Below are 10,593 nucleotides of genomic sequence, written 5' to 3' on the forward strand. Positions count from 1 at the left end.
TATTCAATAAGCCACAATAATTCTATTCCGTCTGACACATATTAACTTTAAATAATGGAAGTGAATCATTCATGTATTACTTACCACGTTGCTAGGTGTAGTCAACACAATTCCAGCTCATAGCGAGCCTGTGTATGACAGAAGGAAATACCAGCTGGTCCGGATCCATCCTCACAATTGTCCGTAGATTTAAGCCCATTGTTGCAGCCACTGTGTCAATCGATCTTGTCACGGGCCTTCCTCTTTTTCAGTGTCCTTCTCCTCTACCAAGCATGATGTCCTTTTCCAGGGACTGGTCTCTCCTGAAACCATGTCCAAAGTAAGTGAGATGAAGTCTCACCATCCTTGCTTCTAAGGAGTATTATGACTGTGCTTCTTCTAAGAAAGATTTGTTGGTTCTTTTGGCATGATATTTTCAATTTTCTTTGGCAGCACCATAATGCAAATGCATCAATTCTTCTTCAGTCTTCATTATTCAGTGTCCAACTTCAACATGCATGAGGCCACTGAACACACCACGGCTTGGGTCAAGGAACCTGAGTCCTCAAAGTAACATCCTTGGTTTTCAACACTTTAATGAGGTCTGGTGCATCACATTTACCCAATGAAATGTGTCATTTGATCTCTTGACTGCTGCTTCCATGAACACTGATTGTGGATCCAAGCAAGACTAAATCCTTCACTACTTCAATTATACAACATAGTCACTGATAAATAATTATTCAGTTAAGAATGTATGAGGAAGTAAGAAGGAATAAATTATTTTAAGCACAAAGCACAGACAGTTATGTTAACTTCGTTTTAGTAAAATAAATAATCATAATGAAAGAAAGGAATACTATTTAAATTAGTGTTGTTTCCCATTCTCATGAATAAAAATATCTTTTGGTTTGTGATAATGCACAGTGAGTGGTTTTCTTCACTTTTTAATTTATTTTTACTAAAAATTATATCCTGTTAAACCTTTTTTAAAAAGTTCCTTCTGTTCATCCCACTCCCTGCTCCTGGCCCCATTCTTGTCGTCCTCAGAGTCATCAGTCTTGTCTATTGGTGTATAAACCAATTTTTTTCTTTGGTTCCCTTTATAACACTGGTGACATTAAATATCTATCTTTTAAGATTGACTGCATCTGTGAAGTTTTATCCATGTCTTGTGAGTTTCAGAGAGTTACCATTGTTTCCTAATTGATTCATAAAATTCAGTAGTATGAATGTACAAGAGTTTGCTTCTCCATTCCTCAATAGTTGGAATTTTTGTTTTTTCCCCATGTTTTAGCTATTGTAGAGATAGCTGCAATAAATATAGGTGTACATATGCCTGCTCGGGCTGCTGGATCACAGGGTACTTGTATTTGCATTACTTATTTCCATAATATTATACAATGCTGCAGTCCCACAAGCAATGCAAAAGCATTTTATGTGTCAACTTTCTATCCAGATTTTGTTACTTTCTGCTTTATTGAATTTTGGAGACTTTTGTGGCTAGTCATCTTTGCAGTCTTTTTTTAGACATTCCAAGGAAAATTGAAACAACAGAGACATCATCTCAGACTAGTACTTTTGGCAAAATTCAAGAATCTGTACAGAACATTTAGAATAGTGTCATTCCAATCAACTAAATTGTGCAATCTATAACACTTGTTCTTTTTAACAACTATGTGACATAAATTAGATATTTCATAGCACACCCCCCCCTATATTTTAGAGAAATTCTCAGAGCTCTAGGTGAGATGTTGATCCTCTCACGTTACGCTTTGTCATGGGACAAATTAGTTAAATTTAGGGGTGAATTTTGCTACTAGATGAATGATGATTCCATGTGGTAGTTAGATGATTTTATATCAACTTGAAGATGTAGGAAAGTGTAAGGATGGAAGCCAGCGTGTCAATCCCTGGAGAAGGACTGTAAACCTCCTCTCTCTCTCTGATACTCTGCCTTCCTGGTTGCTGGGACTCTGCTGCCGATACTGGGAACTTTTGGCACCCTGCCTTTTTTCCCATCAACTTTGAATACACAAGAATCTGAATTCACCATCTTGTGATCGTCCTGCCTCGAGTATCATCACTATGAGTCACTGGCATGTGGCTGCATCAATCTGAAGAGGGACTTGGAGACTAGTACTGGACTTCTGCACTTGAATTGGACTGGGTTGGGATGCATTCTTGTTATATAATTACTTCTTGATATAAAGCTACTCTTTCTTATACATAGGTGAGTGTCACTGGATTTGTTTCTCTGGTCAACCCAACCTCACACACCCTATGACAAAGGACTGAAGCAAATTGTTTAGACAAGATTCATAGTGATAGGCTGACCTCTTGTATCCACAGTCAAAAACTGTAATGTGGTAATATGCCTTATTGATACATGTCTGTTGTTTATGTGTGTGTAATTGTAATTTATGTTTCTATGCTTGGAGATCTACAAGAGTAATTTTATCCACTGTAAAACCCTAATCGATTTTTTCTCCAAAGTACTTTACCTTATTCTTCTTCTTTATATCTACCATGTGGATTTCTAATAGATATAATTAATTACACACTCATAAAGCAGTTGACTGTACTTAACGTCTAATTCTGAAGGGGAAAGGGAATGGAGGGAAGTGAATAGAGACTTGAAGGAAGACAAGTCTTTGAAACAGAAAAATAGGTACCGAATAGTTCAACCTGTTTGAGGTATATAGATGGTACCAATATCTAGGGTCATATCAGGATATCAGAAAGTATGACTATGTTGTAAGAGCCTCTGCTATTGAAAAATGAGTGACTTTGAAGCGCATGAGTGGCTAGCTAAGGGGAAACTATTGGCCTCTCCCTATCCACAGAAGAGTGATAAAAATGTACAATAGCTATAAACAATTAGTACAATAAACAAGAAGACCAGGAGAAATGCTATTATGCCTTAGTCATGCAATTCAATTTCACTTGGAAACTTCTGAGATCAGAAAAACTCAATGATTCTGAGGACCAATACTAACTGCTCTGAAAGACATGATATTAGAAGATCCTGGATAACGTGAGAGAAAATATGGAACAATATTTAAAATCATAAAAGAAACTAGGCCTAGTGGTCATATCAAGATGGTCTTGGTGGAACCCTCAGGAACTGAACATACTTCATGGCTCAGTATTCAGCCAAACAATTGATCGATTTTAAGGGGAGCAAGCACACTAGTGAGGCAGATACGCCTTAGAAGAATCAACTGCTTGAGATGAAAGGGCAGTTAGCCAAGAAAAAGCCTCTATGGGTTAGGAAAGAAGAAGCAAAATTAGGAAACAAAGAGAGAAATAGAATACGTGATGATATACTGTGGGAATTTGAAATGAGATGTAAGAAAAATGATTGCATGCATTGTTTTATGTGAAATGTATTATCTGCTGTTTCAATCGAAACTAAACACTACATAAAGTATTAAACATTAATAAATTAAATTAAATAGCTAAGCAAATTGGGATCCTGGTGAAATCCCATATGAACTCATAGGAACCTATGCTTGAATAACTATTCCTTAAGGTGGTAGGAACAAACTTGATTTCAATATTGTGGGACCTGTTTTTCCTATTAATAAAATATTATTACATGTAAGTATCATCTTTTACTCTCTCTTTTTAGATTTTTATTTTACTTTGATGGTTGATTTGATTCAAAGATCACAGTAAACCTCCATGGCATTCATCAAACGTGCCATTATTGAGTTAATTCTGATTCACAGCAACCCTGATGAGTTTCTGGAATTATAAACCTTTATGGGAATAAGTCGTCTTCTCTTCCCTCCAGAGAGTGGTTGGTGGCTGTAGATTACCAAATTTGGGTTGCCAGAGAATATAGCATAAATTATCCTATTTCTTCTTGATATCTTGATTTGATTTTAAATGCAAAGGTAACATTAAATATTATCAGTTCCTTTCTTTTAAGAATCCTATGATTTTTTTTGAAATTATTATATCTGCCTAGAAATAATGAAAAACTTCATATTATGTATTTTCCCCCAACAAAGAAAAAATCGTGAAAACAAACAAACAAAATACATCTTTTTTCATTGGTTATGAACCTAAGAGACGATTCTTAACATACATTGTACCCGTTGTCTTTTACTCTTCTACTTAATCTTCTACTTAAAGATAACTCTTTTCTTCAAATAGCAGTATTGATAATTCATGCTTAAGTCAATTCCGGTGCTGATATGTTACATTGAAGTCTTGGTACGGATGACCTAGCCATAGTCTTTGTAACTTCTTCCAAATTACTAGGTGGAAACATTCTAATAGGGAATATGAAATTCTAATATGGGTCTGATCAGTTTTGACATTCACCTAGATTTATAAATAGCCATATTAAAATCAGAAAGAGCGATCTCACTGCGATTAAGAATGAAGATCCAGGCGTAGAGTACATCTTGATTCCCCAAGATTCCTGTGCATGGAACCTCCACAATCCAGGAGAAAGAAGTGTGATGTATTTGATTAATATGACCCTAATCGCTATAATTCTTTACATGACGTGTTTTAATTCTGGATTCGATGCTAATGACTATGATCCCATTTTGGAGAGAGTTATAGGATTTGGGTAGGGTTAAATCTTGACCTTCGTAGAGGGTGTGAACCAAGGCACACATCCTCTTTCCTTGGGTACCTCTTTAAGAATACTCTACTAGAGGGTGGCTTAAGACACCATTTCTCTTTTTCCTTTGGGGTATGGTTGACTAATAGATACAAACCACAGTTTCTTCAAGCTATTCCTCAGTGCACAAGCGTCATCTAGGATGCAGAGAGAAATCAAAGTCCCATAGGAAGAGCATATTCAAGATGTCTGTACGAAGTAGAGGAGGATGCTGAGACCAGATGCACTAGAGAATGAAGCACAGAGACTCAAAACAGCAGCACCAAGATTTTGGAGTGTGGGGATGTGAAACAGAATGACTGGTGGGCTGGCTTTCTTGCACACCATGGTGGAAGCCAAAGTACCACGTGGTTAAAAGCCTGAAGACCAGAGAAAGACCTGGTTGCCTATTGAGAAAGATGTTACTAAGGACCAATGACTGCATCATTATTGTTTACTGATCCTGACTTATGGTAACCTATAAATTTCCCTAAAAAAATCTGCTTATTTATGATTATTGTCTCTGAGCTCTGTGTAGCATTGCAATGAAATACTAAACTCACTCTTGATGTAGATGGGGTGGGAGGAATGGTTGGTGTCGGAATAGGTAAGGAAGAATCGGCCATGGAGGCATATCCGACCCTTTCCTCAGGACAGTAGAGAAGCCAGAGGACGTTGAATAGAGCTTCTCCTGTAGTCGTCCACCGTGAGACCGGGGACAACAGAGGCACTGCAGTATCCCACGTAGCAGGACCAAAAGCCCAAGCAGAAGACAGCATAGTGGGCTTGTAGGCCCACAAGTGAGTAACACTGGCCAGAATGGTGTGCCCTTTTGCCATTTATTGTCAGCCATGAAAGATCTTAGTAAGACTTTCCAGAGCAAGGGAGAGGGCAAGAGGCCATGTAGCTGATAGGTTAAGGAGCAGAGAAAGGTGGATCCTGACAGGAAGAACGTTAACCTGAGAATTTCTGAATTTGAATTGTAACCGTTTAACTTTCCTAAAAATTCCCATACTCAAGAACATGGCTGTGAATTTTGTGTGGCCATTGAACCCAGGAGAGACATATAAATTACTCTGGGAGAGACGATTGCTGTCACAAATGGTACAGAAGCATGTCAGATGGACACTTGTCTGATTTCCCCTCAGAGGATTCAATCTTCAGCTTAGGCTGAGTTTGATTCTTCTTCTCTCCTGTGAAGTTAGAAGAGGTCAGGCGTCTCCCCTACACCATTTTCATATCCTGCCTGTATTCAGATACGTGATAATGGTTCCAAGAAGTACAGTTGGCAGTAGCTATAAAAGACAAACAAACTCACTCCTATTGAGTCAATGCCAACTCATAGTGACCCTTTTAGGGCAGGGTAGAACTACCCTCTGGCTTTGCCAGACTGCAGCTCTTTTTGAGGGCAGAAATCCCAAACTCTCTCCAAAGAGAAGCTGTGGTTTTGAACTGCTGACCTTATGGTTACGAGCTCAAGGATTAACTACTACACCACTATGTCTCCTAACTGTCCATTAGCAGTGAGAAAATAGTAAGTGTGAATGAGCCAGAGAACTGGCCACACCTTTAAAGAAACAGTAACCATTGTGGGCAGAATTCCCAGGAAGTAAGAAAAGTGGAAACATACTGGGGCCTACTTTCTAATGTGCAGTCATTAATTTCACATTTTTCAACACATTTGCTCACTGGACACTCACCCATTTCAGGAATTATGAATATGAAATGAGGCTTCAATTCCATAGGAAAGTGTTGTGAGGATAAGATAGAAATAGTTATAACGAGAAGCAGAATTTGTGAAGTGGTGAAAAATATGTGAAATGATTCACTGTAGATTAGTAAACCTGTGCTTACCTTAGTTAATGTATCATCTGATATAGGTAGCCACTTTAAAAATATTTACACAGGTAGCTTGTGATGTAGGTGTTAGACAATCATATTCTTCAAACAAAATATTTAGTGTTGATGGACTTAATATGCAAACATATGTAAATTATTAAATGTATAATTCATACCTGTGGTTTTAAATCCCAAATTTTATTTAAGGATGTGAAAATTTAAAATATGTATTCTTATATGTATTTAGATGCTCAAAACAGGATGGCATTTGACAGATTTAATATCAAATCTTTGTCAGTGCCTAGAGTAGCTGAGTTAAATATAGATAATGACAAAGCTAGAAAAGATAACAGAACTACCATATTTCCATTTTAATTAGACTTGAGCTCAGTCATTGCTTGTCTTTCCTGTCCACCACACTCAGTTTGAAAAGCAGCTCCTCTAACTAAATAAAGAGCGATATCTAGGAAGAAAGACAAAATTTCATATTCCATCCCTGGCTGCGATATGTCACAATTCATTATAGCCATAATTTGCAATAACATTTATAATTAAATTCCATAAAATATAGTCATTTTGGTCTATTAATAATTCACAATATTTATCTAATGTAATTAAAAGCTTTTAAATATATATTTAATTAGCTTCTTCCTATGGAATCAAATTTAAATCTACAGTGGAAGGAAAACTGATCATTGCAAACCTCTCTCCTTTTTTAATTGGTGAGTTAGTGAAATTTTAAGACATACTTGAAGAGAAATAAGACATGACAGATAATGACAACAAATAAACAATGTACCCCTAAATTAAAGAATTTAGATTTAAGCTGAAAGAAATGCAAGAAAAGTGAATTGAAATATTTTGGGGTGAATTTGTTACAGTAAAACAATACTTTTATGCTACTGCTGCAGTTATTATTTGTGTGTGTGCATGCGTTGTCAGTGTGATGGATTTCTGGCAATTAGTTTTTCACTTTTGCTGCCTCGAATCTATTCCTAAAAGTAGGCAGAAAAAACATTATTCATTGTTCAGTATAATCTATTTGATCACTGGAACTACATTTGCTCAGACTGAGGAAAAGGGTGAAGGAAGTTCTAAGTATAAATTTAAAGGAGATTATTATCGAAATCTCTCACTTTCATGCCCAATAGAGACTTTCTCTTTTGCACTTGTGTGTGTGCCCACACATGTGATTTTTCACCATCTTTTCTAGCATTCTGAATGAAAAAGAAGTCTGAAGGCCTGAACTGTAGCCTAATCTGTACCACTTCTGGTGTTGCTACAGAGGGAAGTTGTTTCTTCTGGTTTCAGGTTGTCTCCTTGCCTACCTTTAGGGATAGATTTGAGACAGCAAAAGTGAAAAACTGATTAGTAGAAATCCATCACACTGATTAAAAAAAGAGCAACATAAAATCATTGTTTTCAGTCACAAATTCACCCAAATTCACCATTCACATTTTATTTTCTCACATGATTAGCCTATCAAGGAGCAGTAAGACAAAGAATGTACAAACACACATGAGTGACTTCAATATTTGAATAAATATATACATAAGGAGCCCTGAGGGTGCAGTGGTTACACCCTGTGATCCTCATGGTCCGCAGTTCAAAACCACCAGCTACTCAGAAGTAAAATGACAAGACTTTCTACTCCAGTCAAGCTTCAGTCCAGGAAACATTTACAGTCTCAGAAACTCAGATCTGCTCAGTGCTACAGGGCCTCTATAAGTGGGTATAAACTGAATAACAGTGAGTTCAATTTGTTTTTATAATCATATGCTGTTCTTAGATGCCGGCAAGTTGGTGCAGATTTGGAGCAACACAAAACATTGCTTGGTCTGTTGCAGTCTTAAAAGTGTTTTTATATTTGAGCGTATTGTTGGAGTTCCTGTGTTAATCCAGGTCATGGAAGACTTTGTTCTTTTTCACTGCAGCTTCACTGTACCAAGCATGATGTCTTTCTCCCAGGACTAGTTTCTCCTGATAACATGTCCTAAACATATGAGATGAAGTCTCTCCATTCTTGAATTTAACTGAGGTAGGTGATCCCTTAAAAAATCATTGTTTTTGACTAGACCCTTTTTGAAAGCATCATAGGGGTACGGAGACAAGTATATGGTCCCAGAGACATATTTTAAACAGGCATGAGCTAGGACTATAGTAGATTTTTTTTAACTTAGGCTCAGATTAATGAGTCTGAGAGGAACATGAAAAAAATTTATGATTAATTTCATGAAAAATAACATGAATATAACTGTATTTTTAAAAATCGGATTCCTGATAATTCCCTGGCAGGAGAGATACCATGATAACAAATGTGGGTTTCCCAGGGCAGGGCTTATCCATTGCACTCCAGATGTGCTGACCCCTGAAATTTCCCCATATGCGGGAATAATTTGTGGTAGTGGGAGACTGCTTTGTGCTCTCCCCTGGCTTTTCTGGTTTTTAAAGATATTGTTACTGTATCTGCTCTATTGGTTACTAATGGTGCTTTTGAAACCAAGTGTTTTTTCTCAAAGTCATTGTACCATAAGTTTCACTTAACTTTGATCAGTATTTCTCTTCGTTGTTCATTCCAAGCTACTGTGATGTGGCACTCTGAATTACCCTAAGATCTCTGTAGGCTTGAATAGTCTGAAGAATAAAATAATAATTGAATTCCTTTCCCCCCAGTTCTTCTTTGTTTTGATCAGTTTCTGCAAGGCACCAGAGGTTAGTTGGACTGGGTAACTTCAGGACCAGCCTATCCTTGGGATAAAAAAGAGTTTTACCTCAGAGTCAGAATCATCTAGAAGAGGGAGAAACGGGGAACTGAACCCAATGAATCGAGTTTCCCTCCCCCACCAGGGGACAAATAACAGAAATGTGGGTGAAGGGAGACAGCAGCGGATGGTGTGAAATATAAAAATAATTAATAAATTATCAAGAGTTCACAAGGGTGGCAAGGAAGAAGGGTGAAAAATCAGATTCCCATAGAACAATCAGGAGAGTGATACTTGTGTATCCGTATTGGCAGTATCAAGTGTTTGCTACGAAGGTGAACATATTGTAAACCCACTTGATAGTGAATACAAATTACATTCTGAGAGAAATGTAGCCTGCTTTGTTAAAAAATGTGAAGGACCTTTCTTTAGATAATGTATGTCTAGTAGTTACATAATTTGGTGTCAATTTGAGGATTCAGAGTGAAGGGGTGGAGTCTAGCCTGTCAATCAGGTCATATTCAATGAGGCCTCTGTGTGGGTCTAGCCTTCTCCTGTGGATTCTAGGAACTCCTGTATTTTCCCTGGAGGCAGGAGACACACTCTCTCTCTCTGCTCACTCCCTGAGGGAGAGTGCAACTGACAAGACACATGGAGACAGGCTGATGGCAGTCAGAGCTTCGGAGCTGAAGGAATGACGTGGAGACCACTACTGAGATGTCTCTACAGCTACTGGATCCACAAGACTTTCCACCCACTGGCCTGTGATCTTCCTGCATAAGGCAACATAGCATGTGTTGTGTGAGTCTGAAGAGGAATTTATAGACTGGTACTGGACATATGGGCTAATCTTGAACTTATAGGCTTGGATTGGACTGGGCTGTGATGTTTTCTTAATGTACAATTGCTCTTACATAGAAAAATATTTTCTATATACATATGAGTGCCTATGAATTTGTTTCTTTAGTCAACCCATACTCACACAGTATGTCTTTAGCTATTGTTTTCTTGTTTTCTTGCTTGTTTGTTTCAATGATCTTGCTCCTACACTACCGTTAGAAAAAGTTAAGCCAAAATGCTTTCAGAAAGACCACAACACTTTTTAAAAATTGAAAGGAAAAAGTCTTTAAAGTGAAAATGAATATATAGAGAAGTTCAGCCTGAAGCCGATGCAAGACAGAGTGAAGGATCACTGCTATGAAACTGAGACCCAAGAGATTGTATTGGAAACCATGGAAGATGGCCCTGTTCAGCCAGAGCAGGCCAATTCAGGTTGTATGTGGAGCACTGTTACCCCAAGAGGACAAAGAGAAACAAGAAAATAAGGAGGTCTTGCATTTAGTAATTGATCAGACTGTAATGTTATGAGAAGTATATCCCTGGGAATGAGATACTTTTTTGTTTGCCTCTGCCTTTTATTTTATGCATTGTGATCAGCATTCAGGGACTCTC

The 10,593-nt window shown here is 37.6% G+C and overlaps 1 pseudogene; it reads left to right on the plus strand.

The window, feature by feature from the left end:
* The first annotated feature begins 8,719 nt into the window (after positions 1-8,719).
* LOC115869910 lies at positions 8,720-8,871 on the plus strand (annotated as a pseudogene).
* Positions 8,872-10,593: the final 1,722 nt, after the last annotated feature.

The sequence above is a fragment of the Echinops telfairi genome, unplaced genomic scaffold (assembly GCF_000313985.2).
Source record: "Echinops telfairi isolate 266 unplaced genomic scaffold, ASM31398v2 ScPeMD7_60;HRSCAF=208, whole genome shotgun sequence".
Lineage (NCBI taxonomy): Eukaryota > Metazoa > Chordata > Mammalia > Afrosoricida > Tenrecidae > Echinops > Echinops telfairi.